The sequence below is a fragment of the Pituophis catenifer genome, unplaced genomic scaffold, assembly GCF_029215685.1.
Source record: "Pituophis catenifer annectens isolate HBS135680 unplaced genomic scaffold, rPitCat1.0.hap2 SCAF_10, whole genome shotgun sequence".
Taxonomy (NCBI): domain Eukaryota; kingdom Metazoa; phylum Chordata; class Lepidosauria; order Squamata; family Colubridae; genus Pituophis; species Pituophis catenifer.
In genome coordinates this window covers 24,989,206-25,010,256 of record NW_027256890.1, presented here as the reverse complement: position 1 = coordinate 25,010,256, position 21,051 = coordinate 24,989,206, and the positions used below count along the sequence as shown (strand labels likewise).

At 46.7% G+C, this 21,051-nt stretch overlaps 1 protein-coding gene across 1 annotated transcript in view; it reads right to left on the bottom strand.

Moving 5' to 3' along the window:
* The window catches only part of MARK2 (microtubule affinity regulating kinase 2), a 127,131-nt gene that overhangs the window by 70,207 nt on the left and 35,873 nt on the right, over positions 1-21,051 (bottom strand).

Here is a 21,051-nt window from a genome sequence, read left to right as displayed (position 1 = left end):
GAAAAATGCGCGGTGGAATTTATCTGGAGACAAAGAGGCTTTAGGGGGGTAGGTTTGACTGCACGGACCAAGCAGGCAGGCGTATCGAAGAGAATCTATCATATTCCCCGGATTCCTTTCCTGGATTTAACCAGTACAGATAGTCCTCGACGTACAACAGTTCATTTAGTGTCCATTCAAAGCTACAACAGCACTGGAAAAAAAGTGACGTAGGACCGTTTTCCTCACACTTACGACCAGGGGTGAAATCTACTTACCTTCCCTACTGGTTCGGAAGTGCGCACTTTGCGCGTGTACATGTCACATGCGATTTTGGACCCTCTGCACATGCGCAAAGCCTTCTGTGCATGCGCAGAGGGACAAAAACAGGTTACTTCCTGTAACCTGTTTTTTTTGACATCCGGGTGGGTGGGCAGAGCTTTGCGCTGCCACCACTACCAATTCACCAAACCATATGCCGCCGCCGCTACCAATTCGCCCGAACCGGTAGCATTTCACCCCTGCTTACAACCCTTGCAACTTCCCTGTGGTTACATGGTCAAAACCCAGATGCTTGACCACAGGTTCATATTTATGACGGTTGCTGTGTCCTGGAGTCACGCGACCCCCTTTTTGCGACCTTCTGACTAACGGGGAAACCAGAGTCACTTAAGAACCGGGTTACTAACATATCAGCTGCAGTGGGTTCCCATAACAACGGTGGCCAAGAAAGCTCACTTAACAAATATCTCGCTTAAACAGAGAAATGTTGGGCTCAGTTGTGGCCGTAAGCCGAGGACTACCTGCATTTATGGGGTTGGCAAACCCTCCATGGCATCGGACTGGGTTATCTGAGGAGCTGCTTCTCTTTGATTAGATCAACCCACTCTTATTAGATCTGGCAGAGAAGTCGGGCTGCAGGGACCATCTGTCAGGGAATTGCATTCGGTGGGTCCCAGCGCCTGCCTTGTGAAACCTCTCCCCCACAAATTCGGTTAACCCCCATCCTTCTTCACGCCCTGGAATTCTCTCAAGGCTCCCACAAACCGTGTTTAGACGATTCCACTATCGAGGTGGCTATTAAACGGCTGGTTGGGGAATTTTGGGAGTTGAAGTCCGCAAGTTTTAAAGTCGCCAAGTTTGGAGAGCCCCTGACATAGAGAATATGAAGCTACACTGCTTCAGTTATTATAATGGCCTGATCTGGTTTAAGGCCACTTCCTGTGGACCTTCCCAAATCTGATTAACTTCCCCAGTCTTATTTCCATTAATGACTTTAATTAAGTGCTTATCCCCTTCTAAAATAATAATAATAAAAAAATCCCATCAACAGCCTTTTCTTTTGGGTGATAACAATCTCCTTGGTACGCAAATATTTCTTAATTATCTTGTTCGCTATCATTTGAGTGGTAAATCATATCTCTTTCTTTGCTCGTTACTACCAGCGATCCTGAAATCTTTTCATTTTATAGACAAGAACCAAAAAAAAACAAAACCCAATTTTTTTTCTTTATGTCAATCAAAACATATGTTCAAGCCTGAAAGGAAGCCGAGCATCAACACATCCACAGGGAGAACTAAAATGCAGCTGTTTAATTGTTTAAAATGATTTTATTTACTACGAATTACAGCAATTAAACTTTGTCTCTGACTGTTAGCGTAACTTATTCTTCCTCTCCAGTAGTAGGGTGAACAACTAACTATTTACAGCAAGCTTGATTTTATACAGGAGGTCGTAGACTTACAATGGAGCCCAAGCTTTCAGTTACTAGACAGTCGTTAAATGAGTTTTGCACCATTTGCAACTATTCTTGCCACCGTCGTTAAGTGAATCACTGCCACTGTTAACTGAGGAACGTGGTTGCGAAGTGAATCTGGATCCTCCATTGTTGTGACCCAGGCCCAAGTACGTAGTAATCGACGCAAACAGTTCCAAAACAGACTTTATTAAAACAGTTGAGAATTAACTCATTCTCGGCATCATCCAAACTAAATTAACACAAATTCTTCAGTCTAATCACCAGCCTTGGTATAATTAGGCAAACTGCCAAAGGCTTCTCTTGGCAAAAGTTCAAAACTAGAAGACACTGACAAGAGATAAGTTCAGCGGACTTCCGGCTGGCTCCGCGCGCCTTGTAGACGCTCCTCCGTGAGCGCCCGATCCCCGGCATTGTAAAAGCCGCCAGAACAGCAGAAAAACAGCTGTCTGGCGGCTTGGAAACCTTCTCCCCGGGAAAGAGATAAGTTCAGCAATACTATTAATGGTTGAACGGTCCCTAAACGAATGGTTGTAAGTCGAGGACTGTGTATACATTGGTAGGACAATACATTAAAGTTATTATTAGGTAAGGAGAGCATTTGTATCTTATTAGCTGATAAGCTGGCGTTGCCCGGGTATTTATTTATCCCAATCCTGCCTTTGAGGTGATTATCTGCATTAGGAGGCACCTCCCCTGACAACTTGCCCCCTTTGCTGGAAGCTGAGGGCCTAGGGCCGTGATGGCGAACCTGTGGCACGCAGCACCCTCTCTGATGGCACGCACATCATCGCCCCAGTTCAGCTCCGCTGCGCATGCGCGTGCAGCTCCCGCCAGCCAGCTGGTTTTAGGGTCTCTGCCACGCATGCACGGGAGACGGAGTGTGTGTGGGGTGTATGTGTCACACGCTCATGTGGGGAGGTCGTATGCGGGGGACTGCGTGCGCACGCATGGGAGGATGGAATGTGTATGGGGGCGCGCACACATTGCATTTTGGGGGTTTGATCACCCGCATGTGCATTCTTGTGCATGCTTGCGTGCTTTGGGCACTCAGTCCGGGAAAAGGTTAGCCATCACTGGCCTAGGCTGTTTTTTTTTAAAAAAAGAACCAATCCCCCTTACCAGAGGAAGCCCCCTTGTGGAGTACTGTGAAGCCGTTAGCATGGCAACTCCACTGTGCTGTACAGTAGAAGCCATTTTAAGGCACAACAGGCTGTATCTTAACAGAACTTGAATCCGAAATGCACACTATCACTGTCAAAAGTATTGTGATTTGACACTATACCCTGTTTCCCCAAAAATAAGGCATCCCCGGATAATAAGCCCAATCGGGCTTTTGAGCACATGCACTATAAGCCTCCTCCTGGAAATAAGCCCTCCCCAAAAATATTTAAACGCAGAGCTGGAAATCAGGTAAGACGGCAAGAGGAGCCCCATCTTGCTCTATGCACCCCAAAATAATAAGACCTCCCTGAAAATAAGGCCAAGCACTTATTTCGGGGTTCAAAAAAATATAAGACAGGGTCTTATTTTCGGGGAAACACGGTAGATATAATTCATTCCTTTTCATTTCAGTGGCCCAGGCGTTCCAGAGTTATGCTGCAACACACACACACACACACACCCTGAGGAGTGTTAGGGGTGTCTTACCCCACAGTATTTTTTTCCAGAGAGTAAGTCATCTGTGTACCAAGTTTGGTTGCAAACTGACCCCGTAGTTCTTCCCCATTGCTTTTTTTCTGATTCTGCTTCCTCTTAACCATCAAATGTATGCAAAAAAAATTAAAATCTCCCACTCCCCACCCTTTCCAACCCGTGATAAAAAGCCAGCCCACTCCTGCAGTGGCCCAACCGAACAATACAATTAACCATGTTCTTTTTTTTTTGCCCGACAAAATTAGCTCCTTAACATTTGCAAGTCAGCGGCATGACAAATATTCCGTCTCTCTCTCTCTCCCTCTGAAGAGTGTGAGGGAGGTAAAAAAAGGAAACACGTTACTTTCTGCCACAATGCAAGATGAGAAAAAAGATGGCAAGAGAATGCAGGTAAGTCCTTGGCTTACGACCGTTCACTTAGTAGCATTTATTCAAAGTTACAACGGGGTTGGAAAAAAAAGTTGACTTATGACTGTTTTTCCACATACCACCACTGCGGTATCCCCGCGGTAACTAGTGACCAAAATACGGGCAACTGGTTTCTTATTTATGACAGCTGCGGCGTCCCAGGGTTACGTGATCCCCTTTTGTGACCGTCAGATGATAATTAGGGGTATAGCCCAAATTCACAACAGACTGCGGACTCTACAATGACAATTGTTCAATTGTTTCCATCCAAGGATTTCCTATCAAGGCAACTTCAGGTCCCTCCTAAAACCTCCCTGGTTTTCCTTAAGTCATATATTCATGTTGTAGTCTCTACCAGTAGTCAGAAGGGTCATATCTGTGGGCACGTGAGCATTGCCATAGCTCAGCTCCAGCACGTATCTGTGTGCCAGCCAGCTGATTTTTGGGCCTTTCAGTCCCACCGGAAGTTGGGAAATGGGCTGTTTCTGGCCTCCGGAGGGCCTCCAGGGGGGGTGGGGAAGGCCATTTTCGCCCTCCCGAGGCTTCTAGAAAGCCTCTGGAGCGTGGAGAGGATGAAAAACAGGCCTACCGGGCCCACCATTGTTTCCAGGGTGGCCCCACAGGCCAGATCTAAAGATGCTGCGGGCCGAATCCGGCCCCCAGGCCTTGAGTTCGACACCCCTGGTCTAGGTTTATTGAAAAATTAATGCCTCCCACTCTGTCTTCTGGAAATGGATAGTGACAAGGAGATGCTAAGCCATGCCTAAGAAGTGGACTAGAATTCACCGTCTCCTAGTGATTGGCCCAAAGTCAACCAGTCAGCTTTTAAGCCTAAAATAGGACTAGAATTCAGTGTCGCCTGGTGATTGGCCCAAAGTCACCCAGCCAGCTTTCATGCCTAAGGGCAGAGCTAGAACTCACCGTCTCCTGGTGACTGGCCCAAAGTCAACCAGTCAGCTTTTAAGCCTAAAATAGGATTAGAATTCAGTGTCGCCTGGTGATTGGCCCAAAGTCACCCAGCTTTCATGCCTAAGGGCAGAACTAGAACTCACCGTCTCCTGGTGACTGGCCCAAAGCCATCCAGCCAGCTTCTATCCATTGCCCATCCACCCCAAACTCAGAGCTGTTTCTTGCAATACAGGCCACAACACAATTTAAGGGGATCCACCTCACCATCTAAGACAGCACTGTCTACTTCCACTTCCTGGTTTGGGGTTCTTTTTTTTTTTTTAGTTGGCAAGTTTGCCTCTTTACCGAATCTGAGCCAATTCTGGAAGGCAGGAATCGTGGGACGAAAATACGGAATATCATGACATCTCCAAATCCTTTTCTCAGTGGTGCACATCCCACTGTGTGCAATGGAACCAAAGTCCAGTTTCGGTTTCGGTAATATTAATAAGGAGATCCCGGGGCTTTCCTAAGCAAAAAACCCTGGCCTACTAAATCTATCCTACGTGAGAACGTTGCTCTATTTTGATCGCCATTAAATCACCTAGCATGAGACTTCCCTGCCCGGCAACTCTTAAAGACTCATCGCTAATTATAAGAACGCATCAGGCAATTCAGTCCAGAATGCATCCCACCGACCGGCAGCCCAATGAAATCCGGGGAAGTAATTAGTGAGATCAATTAATAGCAATAATAATCCAGCAACATGAGAAATCCATTTAAAGCTTGCAAGACGACTTCCCCCGGAGAAAGGATATTGAGAAAGTGGCTTTAACAGAGGACGGATTGGGAGCTCATGCTGTTAATGATGATGATGCTATAAATCTATTCGAATGAGCAACTCTTTATTATTGGCAGTGACTCAGTTTTCCGGAGGAAGCCCATCTCAATCACACCTTTCCCTTAGTAGTTTGGTCTCTTGGAAAGCAAACCACGGATATTGCATCAGTCCAGGTTTGACTGTTTCATGAATGAAAAACGAGCTTTGGTTCCTTTGCTGGTTCATAGTTCATCATTATTATTTTTATAAATAAGTCAAGGTGGCAAACATACCTAATACTCCTTCCTCCTCCTCCTCTTTTTCTCACAACAACTGTGAAGTGGGTTGGGCTGAGAGAGAAGGACTGACTCAATGTCACCCAGGTGGCTTTCATGCAGAAGGCAGGGCTAGAATTCATCACCTGGCTCTAAGTCCCCAAGTCAGATTTCGCACCTAAGACGGGACTAGAACTCCCTGTGTGCTGGAGATTGGCCCAAAGTCACCTAAGGCGGGACTAAAACTCCCTGTGCCCAGAAGATTGGCCCAAAGTCACCTAAGGCGGGACTAGAACTCCCTGTGTGCTGGAGATTGGCCCAAAGTCACCTAAGGCGGAACTAGAACTCCCTGTGCCCAGGAGATTGGCCCAAAGTCACCTAAGGCGGGACTAGAACTCCCTTTGCCCAGGAGATTGACTCAAAGTCATCCAGCCATGTTTCATGCCTAAGGCGGGACTAGAATTCACTGTCTCCTGGTGATTGGCCCAAAGTCACCCAAGGCAGGACTAGACCTCCCTGTGTGCTGGAGATTGGCCCAAAGTCACCCAACCATGTTTCGTGCCTAAGGCAGGACTAGAATTCCCTGTCTCCTGGAGATTGGCCCAAAGTCAGCCAGCCAGATTTCATATGCCTAAAGCAGGACTAGAACTCACAGCTTCCTAAGTCACCCAGGAAGCTTTTATGGCTAAGAAGGGACTAGAAATCACAAGTCTCCAGGTTTCTAGCCTGCTACCGTCAACCCCTAAAGCAAAAGAAAAAAGAGATTTGTGGGGAACTGTGACATATACAGCAGTTCAAAAGGCCTAATGTCCCAAAAACCCCCAAGAGAATTTTTTCCAAATGCTTGGTATGTTTCCCCCCCCCCACAGTCCCAGATGAAGATAATTCAGGTTTGGTTGCAGACAGAACATGGGTGAGGCAAGTCAGTTGCCTGGTTTCTGTTTGCAGGGGCGCACGCACGCACGCACACACATACACACACACAAAGAATATGCACAACTTCAAGCCTGTTCAGAACTGCAGCTTTCTCTCACACCTCCACCTCCAACCCCCATCAGGAGTTGTATTTCTAGCCGAACTTGTTCTAACAAACCCTCTTCTCCTCTTTTTTTTCTTTTTTTTTTTTTTTGCAGAAAGCACAGAGGGCATTGCCTAATCTCCATCATCTCATTTTCAAGGGCCACGGAAGATGCTCGGAGATGCTCATCCTCCGATAAGCAGAAGACAAGAGAAGGGTTCCCTTCCCCTTCCCGGTTATCGGAATATTTTCCTGGGAACACCCCCCCCCCCACGCGGCAGACTTTCTAGATGTAGGAAATCCAACTCTTGGAATCTCACCGCTGAGGCTTCAGATATGTGGATATTGTGCAGGCTTGGACACCATGTTCCTCAGATTTAACAGATTAACAGAGTTGGGAGGGAAACCCCCCGCCTAAGCAGGAGACCCTACATAACTTCTGACCGATGGCAATCCAGTCTCTTCTTGAAAGCCTCCAGGGATGAAGCTCCCACAACTTCCGAAGGCAACTTCTGTTCCATGGGTTGATTGTTCTCACTGTCAGAAAATTCCTCCTTATTTCCAGGTTGAATCTCTCCTTGGTCAGTTTCCATCCATTCTTCCTTGTCTGACCTGCTTTGGAGGATAGCTTGACCCCCTTCCTCCTCTCTGGGGCAGCCCCTCAAATATTGGAAGATGCTCTCCTGTCTCCCCTGGTCCTTCTCTTCACTGAACCAGCCAGGCTCAGTTCCTGCAACCGTTCATTGTAGGTTTGCTTTGCTTTAGGATGGACTTCCTTTAGAAGCAGCAGATAACAGGATTAACAGAGTTGGAAGGGGCCTTTGAGGTCAGCTAGTCCTCCTCAAGCAGGAGACCCTGTACCGTTTTAGACAAGTGGCTGTCCAATCTCTTGTTAAAAGCCTCCAGTGATGGAGCACCCACAACTTCTGGTGGTAAGCAGTTCCACCGGTTAATTGTTCTCAATTCTTAGGAAATTTCTCCTTAATTCCAGGTTGCTTCTCTCCTTGATTAGTTTCCACCCGTTGCTTCTTCTCCTGCCTTCAGGTGCTTTAGAGACCAGGGAGACCCCCCCCTTCTTTGGGGAAGCCCCTCAGATATTGGAAGAGTTCTATCAGGTCACCCATAGTCTTTCTCTTCATTAGAGTCAGCTTTATAGGGTGGGTATTATACAGGTAGTCCTTGACTTATGGCCAAAATTAAAACCAGAGTTCCCACGATCGTGCCTTATTTTACGACCCTTTTTGCCACGGTTGCTAAGCGCATCGCTACAGTCGTTAAGCCAATGATGTGGTCATTACGGGTCTCCTGCTTAGGCAGGGGGGTTGGACTAGATGACCTACAAGGTCCCTTCCGACTCTATTAATCTGTAAATTGAGGGAATCCACTTCTCCCGTCGACTTCGATTGCCGGAAGGTTGGTTGGGAAGGTCACAAATGGTGAAGCCAGACACCGCAAGTACCATAAATACACGCTGTCTGTCACACAGCTGAATGTTTCACGAGCGACCAGGGGGATGCTGCGACAGTCATAAGCGCGAGGACCAGTCGTAAGTCCCTTACTTCAGAGTGGCTGTAACTTTGAACGGTTGATAAATGAAGGGCTGTAAGTTGAAGGCTACCTGTATGTTCGTTAAGCCATTTAGAGTGGCCGCTGGGTGAGACGGATGGCATATAATAAATTAATAAATAGGTTTTAGCCAATTTTTCTGATTTCGGAACACACAGAAGATTTTTTTTTTTCTCCTCCAAAAGGCAGGCAACTCTTGGGAAATTCCGGTCGATAAAAAGTTAAATGAGGACACATCTTTTTTTCTCCCCCACCCCCCTCCTTCTTGATAAAAAGAGAGCGTCTGGAAAAGCCCTTCTCAAAGGTACTTTTTCAATAGGCAACTGGAGTATTTTATTTTCTGGAGGAGGAAAAGAAGGTGGGGGGGGAGGGAGGAAGAAAAGAAATAGTCTAGCTGCCTTTTGAAAAAGCACCTTTGAGATAATAATGACCTGGATTAGCGGTCACCAACTGGTGGTCCGCGGGAAAATGTTGGTGGTCCGCAGATAAATTATTTGCATTTTTTATACTGCACTAAATCAGGGGTCCTCAAACTACGGCCCCTGGGCGGGATACGTGCAATGAACGCTTGTGTTGCTGCAGAGAGTCTCCCCCTTCGGGGTCTTCTTCTGTGGGTCGGAGGGGGGCAGAAATTCCGACTTGGGGTCTGCTTCGGCCTCCTGGTGTGGGGCTTTGGGCGAAGGCTGGAGGGAAGAGCCGCTGGTGGTGAAGAGCCGGAGGGCCTCGTTCCAGTGGGACTGCCTCATGGCCTGGAACTGGCTGACCATCTCATCCCGCTGAGCCTCCAGGCGCCGGTACCTGGCCTTGCACTCCCGCAGGTCTTCCCTCTGCTTGGAAAGCCTATGCTCCTAGTCCTCAGTGAGGTGCTTCTGCTGAGCCTCCTTCTCGGACAGATCCAATTTGAACTGAGCTGTTTTGCCAACTTTTTCTCGTGGGGGCTGCTTAGCTCCAACATCTGCTTCCTTTTGGGGCCTTAAAAAGCAGGAGAGGAGTGGGTGGGAAGGGCGAGTAGAGGCTGGCGAGGTGTCTCTTGACGTGAGTGACATCGAGTTGACCACACCCACCCAGTCACATGACCACCTAACCACACCCACCCAGCCGGTCATCAGGCAGATCATATTAGTGGTCCACGGGATTTAAAATTATGAATTTAGTGGTCCCTGAGGTCCGAAAAGTTGGTGACCCCTGACCTGGATGACTGAGAATCTCCAGAGACAAAAAAAAAAAAAAGGGGGGGGGGGGCTTCGTATTCACTTCGCCAGACATTGTACAGGTAGTCCCTGACTTACAAACCACAACTGAACCGAAAATTTCTGCTGCTAAGGGAAACGTTGGTTAAGTGAGTTTTGCCTCATTTTATGACTTTTCTTGCCACAGTTAAGTGAACCACTGCAGTTATATTAAGCTATTAGTAACGCTATAAGTCAGCTATAAGTCTGAACATTTGCAAAGAATGGTGTAATGCTCATCAGGGCCATATCTCCCTCTTGGTGGTCGATACAGCTAAAAATCATCATTCAGCCATTTTGCTTTCTTGCATTTCTTTTTCTCTCGATGCGGGTGAAAGAGGAGAGTGCAAAAGCTGGCTTGAAACTCAACATTAGAAAACTAAGATCACGGCATCCGGCCCTCTCAATTCCTGGCAAATCGATGGGGAAGAAATGGAGGTAGCGACAGATTTTATCTTCCTGGGCTCCAAGATCACCGTAGATGGGGACTGCAGCCAAGAAATCAAAAGAGCTTGCTCCTGGGGAGGAAAACCATGGCAAATCTAGACAGCATCCTAAAAAGCAGAGACATCGCCCTGCCAACAAAAGTGCGTATAGTCAAGGCTTATGGTTTTCCCAGTTGCAATGGACGGCTGTGAAAGAAAGGCTGAGAAGGCCAAAGGATGGAGGCCTTTGAACTCTGGTGCTGGAGAAGACTCCTGCTGTGAGTCCCTTGGACTGCAAGGCCATCCAACCGGTCAGTCCTAGAGGAGATCAACCCTGACTGCTCTTGAGAAGGCCAAATCCTGAAGAGGAAACTCAAATCCTTTGGCCACTTAATGAGAAGGAAGGAAGGACTCCCTGGAGAAGAGCCGAATGCTGGGAAAGATGGAGGGCAAAAGGAGAAGAAGGGGACGGCAGAGAAGGAGGTGGCCGGATGGAGTCACGGAAGCAACCGGCGTGAGCTTAAATAGACTCCGGAGGATGGTAGAGGACAGGAAGGCCTGGAGAAACGTTGTCCAGGGGGTTGCGATGGGTCGGATATGACTTCGCAACTAACAACAACAACAACAACAACAACAACAACCCGGTTGTTAAGTGACTCTGGCCTCCCCAACTTGGCTTGTAAAACGGTCGCAAAAAGGGGAACTCGTCATCAATACGAGTCCGCTGCCATGTGTCTGAATTCTGATCACATAGCCACGGGGATCCTGCAACGGTTGTCAGTGTGAAAAACAGATCCGGAGTCTCTTTTTGCAGTGTCTTTGTAACTTTGAACGGTCGCTAATCGAGCTTTTATAAGTCGAGGACTACCTGTAATAAATCTCGGTTCCCTAGGGATGAAATCCTGCATTGGCTAAGAGCGATAAGTCCATAGGCCCAAGATATTTTATCACCAGTTTGAGTTCTTAAAACCATCCCAGAGATTCCCTTTATAAAAAGTAGATGGGATAGGCCAGGAGTCAGCAACCTGCAGCTCTGGAGCCGCATGTGGCTCTTTCACCCCTCTGATGCGGCTCCGTCACTCAAAATATGCGTCACAACCCGCTGGCACGCAATTTATTGAGCTTTTCAACCCCCGGTAGGCCAACCATGGATAAATCCAAGAAAAGAAAAGTTTGAGAAGAAAACAGAACGTTTAATTCGACTACCTATGCTAGTTTTGTGGCCACTTGAGAAATAGCCAGGCACGGGAAGGGTTTTTGTGGCTCCCGGTGTTTTCTTTTCTGTGGGAAATGGGTCCAAATGGCTCTTTTGAGTGTTTAAGGTTGCGATAGGTTTTCCATCTTCTGTTCTTCCTGCCCAAACGGGGCATAATTTGGGCACGTTCGTGCCGCACGCTACTCCTCGGGCAGGGCTAATCGAGGAAAAACAACAACAAAAACGAGGGATTCTGCCCCCAGGACTTTACAGTCTAAATTTCAATTAAAAAAAAAAAAGGGGGGATGGCGCGTGGGTGGATGGAGTAAAAAAGATAATCTTCTCTAAGTAACAGGAAAGAACGTGTCTTTAGCTCGGTTACATGGCTGGACTGATTTTTCTTTTTTCTTTTCTTCCCCAGCCTGATTGCGTGCGTTATATTCAATTTAAAAAAAAAAGTTCGAGCAAAACTGTAGGAACAAAAGCGGCATCACACACCACTCAGGTATTCAAGGAGAGAGAGCTGCGGGCACAGAAAAGGCATTTAAAGTACTCGGAGAATTTTGAGAGCTGGGGGGCATGTAATCTAATTACAGCCATAGCTCCATGCTGTTCTGTGCGTGTCTATTCAAGACCGGCTTTTTATGGATTAGTTATTTATTAGTTTAATGCTCTTTAAGCACCTTACTGTACCGGCAACCACAGCAGGGACAAAGGCCCAGCTTCCTGTTTAACACAGCCTTGACCCAACCCTCTCCAGATCGGCGGACTTCAACTCCCAGGATTCCCTCGCCAGCAAACGTTTGAATCTTGAATTCTGAAAGTTGAGATTCATCCATTTAGACAGGGTCAGGTGGCGAGCAACTCTTCTATACTTTGGGTCTAGCGATAGCAATACCCACTTGGACTTATATACCGCTTCACAGTGCTTTTGCAGACCCTCTCTAAGCGGTTTACAGGGTCAGCCTCTTGCCCCCAACCATCTGGGTCCTCATTTTACTGACATCGGAAAGATGGAAGGCTGAGTCAACCTTGAGCCGGTCAGGATTGAACTCCTGGCTTTGGGCAGAGTCAACCTGCAATGCTGCATTCTAACCACTAGGAAGGAAGGAAGGAAGGAAGGAAGGAAGGAAGGAAGGAAGGAAGGAAGGAAGGAAGGCTGAGTCAACCTTGAGCCAGTCAGGATTGAACTCCTGGCTGTGGGTAGTCAACCTGCAATGCTGCATTCTAACCACTGGGAAGGAAGGAAGGAAGGAAGGAAGGAAGGAAGGAAGGAAGGAAAATAGTAATAGTACTTTAGACTTATATACCGCTTCACAGTGCTTTCCAGCCCTCTCTAAGCAGTTTACAGAATCAGCCTATTGTCCCCAAAAATCTGGGTCCTCATTTTACCGACCTTGGAAGGACGGAAGCCTGAGTCAACTTTGAGCCGGTCAGGATCGAACTGCTGGCAGAGGACAGAGTTAGCCTGCAATGCTGCATTCTAACCGCGGCGCATGGCTGGCTCAGGAATTCCAGGAGTTGAAGTCCACAAGTCCTTAAAAGGGCCATCGTTCCCCCGTTCCTGTTCTATGCACGCATGCCCTGCTGGGGTGGGAAGTGGGAGGGGGCTGCATGCCAGGTAAGCAACATTTGAGAAGAAAGACGGGCGCAAAGCAACCTTGGGCCACCGGTGAAAGACGGCTGCAAGACACACAAAAATTCATCAGCTCATTTTCAGGAGAGGAGACTTAAGCAGAGACAACTGTCTGGAATCGCTGTTTGACTCATCCTGTGTAATCAGCACCTCTTCACCCAAGGCCCCGCCAGGACAGGAGATATCAAAAGCTCCCGGTTTGTGCAAAATTCTCTGCCCTTCTCCTGCGTTCAGTGAATAAGTGTCTCCAGCACCATAAACATTATACAGACAGGCACGCAACACATAGAAACACGCTTGGAAGAGTTCGGCTAAGCGAGGGCCATTTCCACAGCAACGGAAAATCCGAGACCTTTGTTTCAAGGGCGAGGGACTGAAGATGAGAATTTCCTGCTTTAGGAAAACACGGACATCTATCAGAAAACTAGAAATATACAGCAATAGCCCTTAGACTTATATACCGCATCACGGTGCTTTTACAGCCCTCTCTAAGCGGTTTACAGAATCAGCCTCTTGCCCCCAACAATCTGGGTCCTCATTTTACCGACCTCGGAAGGATGGAAGGCTGAGACAACCTTGAGCCAAGTCAGGATTGAACTGCTGGCAATGGGCAGAATTAGCCTGCAATACTGCATTCTAACCACTGGGAAGGAGGGAAGGGAAGGGAAGGGAAGGGAAGGGAAGGGAAGGGAAGGGAAGGGAAGGGAAGGGAAGGGAAGGGAAGGAAGGAAGGAAGGAAGGAAGGAAGGAAGGAAGGAAGGAAGGGCAATAGCAATAGCACTGAGACTTATATACCACTTCACAGTGGTTTCCAGCCCTCTCTAAACTGTTTACAGAGTCAACTTCTTGCCCCCAACAATCTGGGTCCTCATTTTACCAACCTCGGAAGGATGGAAGGCTGAGTCAACCTTGAGCCAAGTCAGGATCGAACTGCTGGCAGCAGGCAGAGTTAGTCTGCAATACTGCATTCAGGAAGGAAGGAAGGAAGGAAGGAAGGAAGGAAGGAAGGAAGGAAGGAAGGAAGGAAGGAAGGAAGGAAGCCACAGCATTTAAGATTTATATATATATTCCCAGTGTTTTACAGCCCTCTGAAAGTAGTTTACACAGTCAGTCTCTTGCCCCCAACAATCTGGGTCCTCATTTGACTGATCTCAGAAGGATGGAAGGCTGAGTCAACCTTGAGCTAAATCAGGATTGAACTGCTGGCAGTCGGCAGAATTAGCCTGCAATATTGCAATTCTAACCACTGTGCCACCCAGGGCTCCATACAGGCAGTCCTCAACTTACAACTATCCCTTTAGCGACCATGCCAACAGCACTGGGAAAAAAAAAGGGAGTATGTCATTGGTCCCCACGCTTATAACCATTTCGGCTTTCCCCCAGATGAGCTCTGCTACCCCACCCCCACCCCCTCTTGAATTCCGACTCCTGCTAAATCCACGACTTAAAAAAGTTGGCCGAGGAAATGGGACGACGAGAGAAATTGCGATGGGCTACTTGAAAACTTCCTGCCCAGGGAAGGGGGGTGGGTGGGAGGTGGGTGGGACCCTGGAGTCCTTCCTGGGCTCTGTTCTCTGCTCTCCTTCAGGACTCTCCCCCCCCCCACACTCACACACCCGGTCCTTTGCCATTGAAAAGCCACTGCCCTTGTGACTGTGCTCCTGCCAACAACCTGGCCCGTAGCCTCTGGACATTTGGAAATCAGCCCGGTTTGCACCCAAGCTGGAAGTAGCATTTGAAGGCTATTTTTTTGGGTGGGTGGGTAAGACAGAAAACTCCGACCCCAGCACGGGTTTGAAACCGTCACAATGCTTATCCTTGTTTACAAGCACCACCAGTTCTGGAGTTAAGCGATTCTTGCCTCTTACCCTGGCAGGACGTCAATAATATAGAAAGGGCCGAGGGAGAAGGAGGGAGGGAAAAAAAGGAGGAGGAGGAGGAGGAGAAGGAAGGGGTGGTGGGGGGAAGAGGACAGCTTTGTATGCGCCACAAGATCCACTGCACACCAGGAAGCCTGCCAACTCTGCAGAGACGTCGGCAGAAGGAGGAGGAGGAGAAGAAGAAGAAACGGCAGCCCGAGGCTGGCGAGGTCTGTCTGGAGTGGCTCCTTCCTAATTCACCCCACTGCATCCAGCTGGTGGGGTAAAGGGGCTCAGATGGACAGACAGGGTCTTTTTAAAAAGACGGCTACGAAGGAAGGACCCTTTTCATCGTTTCGGGCTCCCCCATAAAAAGGTTTTTTTTTTTTTTTGCTAGAATGAGGCAAGTCGATCCAACACCAAACACCTGAACGAGGCAAGTCGATCCAAAAATGCAACCCGGGAAATTGGAGCTTATTTTTTTAATCTTTGTTCCTGTTAACTGCACGCATTCACCCACCCACCCACCCACAGGTTGAAAAGCTTTTGTTGGGAGAAAACGTTCACAGATCTGTAAGGGGAAACGTCCACTAATATTCACTTTTGGGCGATGGTCTTCAGGAACCCTTCCATTCTCCGGATTCTTGCAAAGAGGGAGCAGGGCCAAGGGTTGGAGTGGGGCGATCCGAGACTTTGAACTAAAGCGATAAGTCACACATCATCACACCGAGCCACATATCACACACTAAACTTACAGCACGGTTTAGTTTTTTTTTTTTTTTTTTTTCTGGCACCGTGGTTGGTTATGGTTGGTTAAACCAGCTACACTTAAAAAACAAAATGTGGTTTAGAGGGCTGGCAGAAACGTAGGCCTGAGAAACGTTCCTTTTCCGCAGCTTCCTTTCTGACCTGTGAGAATGGAGAAAGCCCCTTCCTTAAATACTTTTTTTTTTTTTTAAGCATGGAAAAAGTCACAGGGTTGGCCAGTCGGAGGGAAAAGAATACCAAGAATCAATTAGCAAAGAGAGGGGGCGGGGGAGGGAGAGAGAGAAGAAAGAAAGAAAGAAAGAAAGAAAGAAAGAAAGAAAGAAAGAAAGAAAGAAAGAAAGGAAGGAAGGAAGGAAGGAAGGAAGGAAGGAAAGAAAAAGAAAGGAAGGAAGGAAGGAAAGAAGGAAAGAAAGAAAGGAAGGAAGGAAGGAAGGAAGGAAGGAAAGAAAGAAAGAAAAAGGAAGGAAGGAAGGAAAGAAAGAAAGAAAAAGGAAGGAAGGAAGGAAAGAAAGAAGGAAAGAAAGGAAGAAAGAAAGAAAGAGAAAGGAAGGAAGGAAGGAAAGAAAGAAAAAAAGGAAGAAAGAAAGAAAGAGAAAGAAAGGAAGGAAGGAAAGAAAGAAAGAAAGAAAGAAAGAAAAAGAAAGAAAAAGGAAGGAAGGAAGGAAGGAAGAAAGGAAGGAAGGAAGGAAGGAAGGAAGGAAGGAAGGAAGGAAGAAAGAAAGAAAGAAAGAAAGAAAGAAAGAAAGAAAGAAAGAAAGAAAAAGAAAGAAGGAAGGAAGGAAGGAAGGAAGGAAGGAAGGAAGGAAGGAAGGAAGGAAGGAAAGAAAGAAAGAAAGAAAAGAGCCGCAAAGAAAAGCTGCCCACATTTTGGTGTTTTAAATAAAGGAGGATATTTGTAGCTCAGGATTGAAATGAGGGGTGCTTGTTGCTCTGAGCTGGGTGGTCTTCATGCAGACGTTTCATGACCCAACTAGGTAACATCATCAATACTAGAAGAGAATAGGGTTGGAGGAGGAGAACGACGACTGGAACTGTGGAGTCCTTGGTGTTCTCTGAGCTCAGTGGCTTTCCTGCAGACGTTTCATGACCCAACTAGGTAACATCATCAGTGCTTTCCCCGAGGGTTTCCCCAGGCTTACAGATGCAGCCAGCTTGATTTCGGCATGGAGGGGGCTCCCTCTGTCCAGGCAGAACCTGTAACCGGGCACAGAGCACGCAAAGCTGGCTCTGAAGCAGACGTCCATCTGGCTCCCAGCACCTCGTTGTTTCCTTCTCCGTACGGATCCTGCAGACAGGAGCATCTTGGTGCACTGCAGAGACCAAAGCACCAACGTATCCTTCAGGTTGGGCAACTCTTGATGGCGTCAAGAGCCGCCAGGAAAACAAGCCCTCTCCAAAAAAAGAGAACAGCTGAAGCCTTTTGTGTGTGGGGGTGGGTGTGTGGGTGTGTGTAGAGAGCTGTGCAAGCAGGGAGATCCAGGGAAGCGATCCAGCCACCGGCGGTGGATCGCAAGCACTTGTGAAAAGTAGACTCATGAACTTCCAATATTATTTCCTCCCAGTATTCAGCCGGTTCGGGCGAATCGGTAGCGACAACTTGTGGCTACCTGCCTGGGTGCAATGTCGTCCTCTTTCGCTGTGTTTTTGACGTCGCACGCATGCACAGATGACACGTGTGAGTGAATTGCTGTGTTTTGGGATGGCGCGTACATGTATGGTGCGCATGCGAGTGGGCATGTACGGCGCGCATGCAAGCATGCATGTACGGCGCACATGTGAGTGCGCATGCTTACATTTCCGGTGCTGGGCAAACCAGTAGTATTTGAATCCCGCCTCTGCCTCCCAGGCCGGGAACTACAATCATCCGATTGTTCGATTTCAGGAAAAGCATCCTGTAAGATCAAAACAACCAGATCCCTTCCCGCAAGGCGTCTAAAAGCAATCACAGGTAGTCCTTGACTTGCAACCCTTCGTTTAGTGACCGAAATTACTGAGAAAAAGAAAGAGACTTCTGACCGTTTTTCATCCTTCTGACTATTGCAACATCCCCATCACGGCCACGTAATCAAAATTCCGAAGTTTGGCAACTGGTTCATATTTATGACGGTTACAGTGTCCCAGGGGTCGAAGTGGTGTGGTGGCCCAGTGGAGCTCTCGCTTCACCATCAGGAGGCTTGTGAGTTCGATCCTAGGTAGAGGCAGATATTTCTCTCTCTGAGCATCTGAGAAATATATCTGCTGAACAAAACTCCTCATTGGCAACAGGGAAGGGCATCCGGCCAGTAAAACGCTCAGCTCCATTCAGTTGCTCAGACTCCACCCCCGCAAGGGATTAATGGGTCGTTAAAAGATGACGACAGTATCCCAAGGTCTCGCGATCCCCATTTACGGCCTTCTGACTAGCAAAGTCAATGGTGGAAGCCAAATTCCCTTCACAACCGAGTTACTAACTTAATAAATGCAGTGGTTCCCTTAACAACAGTCATGACAAAATGGGGACAAACTCAATCACTTTGTCTTGCTCGGCGATGGAAATTCAGGGCTCAATTGTGATCGTAAGTCGAGGACTACCTGCAGAGGGGTGTAGGAAACTCAAAATATGTAAGCCAGGTTGTAAAACATGACGGCTGTCAAATGGCTTACCTCTAGTACTCCCACAGGTACAAGGCAGAAACTGTAAGGAAATCTCTCTGTACTTTTTCTGGCCAAACTGCATTTTTCTAGCAACGATTTTTGGATTAAAGGGGGATGATCGATTAAGCTTCCGCTTCAGAGAATTTTAGAGAGGATTCTCGCTTACCATTTTCTTTTCTTTTTTTTATATTTTTAAATTTTATTAGAGCATCAAAAAGAAAATGAAAAAACAAATGCATAATAATTTTTCTATCACGGTGTAACATCGCCAAAATATCCACATATATATACACCAGTAATGAGTAAAAATAGAAAATATTTACAGATTCTTGTATACAAATTTATCTTTCCAATACTTATCGATTACCATAAATATACAATCATCTATAATTATAACCCAACATTATCCTTTGTCTCTCTCCCATCGTTTCTGGGTCCAATCATACCACATATTCCAACTACCATAAACGTCTGAGTCTCTTTTACTCTTGATCAGTTTTGTAAATCTGTCGAACTCTGCACATTCCATGATTTTATAAATTATTTTTGCGTCCGTTTACCATTTTCAACCACTCCCGGAATTCTCTCCTGTTACAATACAGGCGGTCCTCCACTTACAACAGTTCATTTAGTGACCGTTCGAATTTACGAAGGCACTGAAAAAAAGCGACATGGCCATTTTTCACACTTATGACTTGTTGCAGCATCCCCATGGTTACAGTGATTAAAATTTGGGTGCTTAACAACTGGTTCATATTTAGAATGGTTGCAGTGTCCATGGAGGGGGGGGGTGTCACGTGATTCTCCTTTCGCGACCTTCTGACAAAACAAAGTCAACGGAGAAACTGGATTCACTTAACAACCATGTTACTCGTTTAACAACTGCACTTTTAACAATCATGGCATGAAAAAAATCGTAAAACGGGGCAAAACTCTCTCTTAACAAATGTCTCGCTTCGCAACGTAAATCCTGGGCTCGAATTGCCGTTGTAAGCCGAGAACTACCTGTGCCTAGAAACTCACTGGGAAAAGGAAAAACAAACAAACAAACAAACCAGAATTCAGTCCAAACCGAAATTAAGCTATTGAGAATGCCGCCGCTGCCCCAACTCTTAACTGTAAATGCTTTGCAATGTCGCCTTAGCTACGTTGTCCAAACTCATCCTTTTCTGCAATGCTGTGTTAGATGCGATTATATATTATTAGAAGCTCGATTATGTTATGAACCTGAGAACGTCAGCGAGCAAATGCTCTCCAGCTACACCTTCTGCAACAGGCACAGAGCCATCTGTCCGGAGGGTTAAAGTTAATCACATTTCAATCGCAGTCTTCGGGTTTTGTGCCAGTACCTCTCGAGTTGGCCAACGGGTTTGCTTTATCTCAAGCCCTTCACGTCCAGATAAGAGCCACTTACGAGCCAGAATATATGGGGAAACATGTTTACAAGGCAGGAGGACTGGAGGAAGAGGGGAAAAAAAAAAAGTCTTTGCAGGGTAGAGAGAAAAGGAGATATATAACCGCCACCCCCACCCCCAGCCGACTAGATTTGGGAAAAATGTCCCAATTTTGCTTGCCCCCTTCGCAATCATCTCCGTGCCCCCTAAAAGCTCACCAAAGCAGTGCATGCATTCGAATCCAGGCCTAAGCTGAAAGATAATAACTGCAACAGCAAAAAAAAAAAAAAAAAAAAAAAAGCTGCTGAAAAATAAAAAACATATCCATAATTTAGTCAGCAGAAAGAAAAGAAAGATGAGTCGGGGAAGAGAGAAAAGGAAAAGGATTTGGTGTTAGCCCATTTGTAATCCCGGTTCTTTAAAGAGAGGGGGAGAACCAAAAAAAAAAAAAAAAGGGGGGGGGGGGATTTTGAAGTATAAAATCTGTTGTGCTCTCCGTTGTAAAGGAAATGCCTTGAAGTGTGTTGCCAGAGACTTATGAAGCCTCGGAAATTAATCCTGGTATGGGATAAATCTTCTCTGTTTCCTGGTGCAATCATCCCCCCCCCCTCTCCCGGTGACCAAGCAATTGTGTTTCTGGAAGGATTTTAATTTTTGTGCCTGCTGTTTTCTCTAACCTATTCCTTCAATTCTTGTTTATGGCAACCTTAGCAACTGTAACATGTCTGGGACTTCAACTCCCAGAATTCCCCCAGCCTGACAAAGGTTGTGAAAAACCCTGATTTTTCCTGTGAATCCTGTGAAAAAAAGCCTTGGTGGCGCAGCAGACTAAAGCGCTGTTAAGTAACACCAGCTGCCTGCAATTACTGCAAGTTCAAATCTCACCAGGCGCAAGGTTGACTCAGCCTCCATCCTTTCGAGGTAGGTAAAATGAGGACCCGGATTGTGGGGGCAATAAACTGATTTTGTATAAAAAAAGAACACCGCTTAGAGGCGGCCAAAAGCCCTACTAAGCAGGTATATACAAAAGTATGAAGGCTATTGCTTAACGTATTGTAAGCCGCCCTGAGTCTCCGGAGAAAGGGCGGCATAATAAATCGAACCAATAAATAAATAAATAAATAAATAAATAAATAAATAAATAAATAAATAAATAAATAAATAAATAAATAAATAAATAAATAAATAAACAAACAAACAAACAAACAAATAAATAAAATTTCAGCATCTCCAAACTTCTAGACTTCAGAAATTTAAAAACACCGAAGTCCAAGGAATCTCTGCTCTTCCGAGGAAGGTCAAATTAAGGTTCAGCTTCATTTGCCTGCAAAGGCTCCGAAGATAGATAGATAGGTATCTTCAAGCAGGGTACACACGTCCCAGAGTCACGTATGAGAGGAAAGCACGTGTGAGAAGTTGCAACCACGCTGAGAACGGGGGAAAGAACGATGGTCGCCTCAAAGAGTTTTCAAAGGCTTCCTAGCATCCCATGTCCGACGATGAGAAGAGTTGAACATTTTGAAGCAAAATGCAGACTGCAGCCA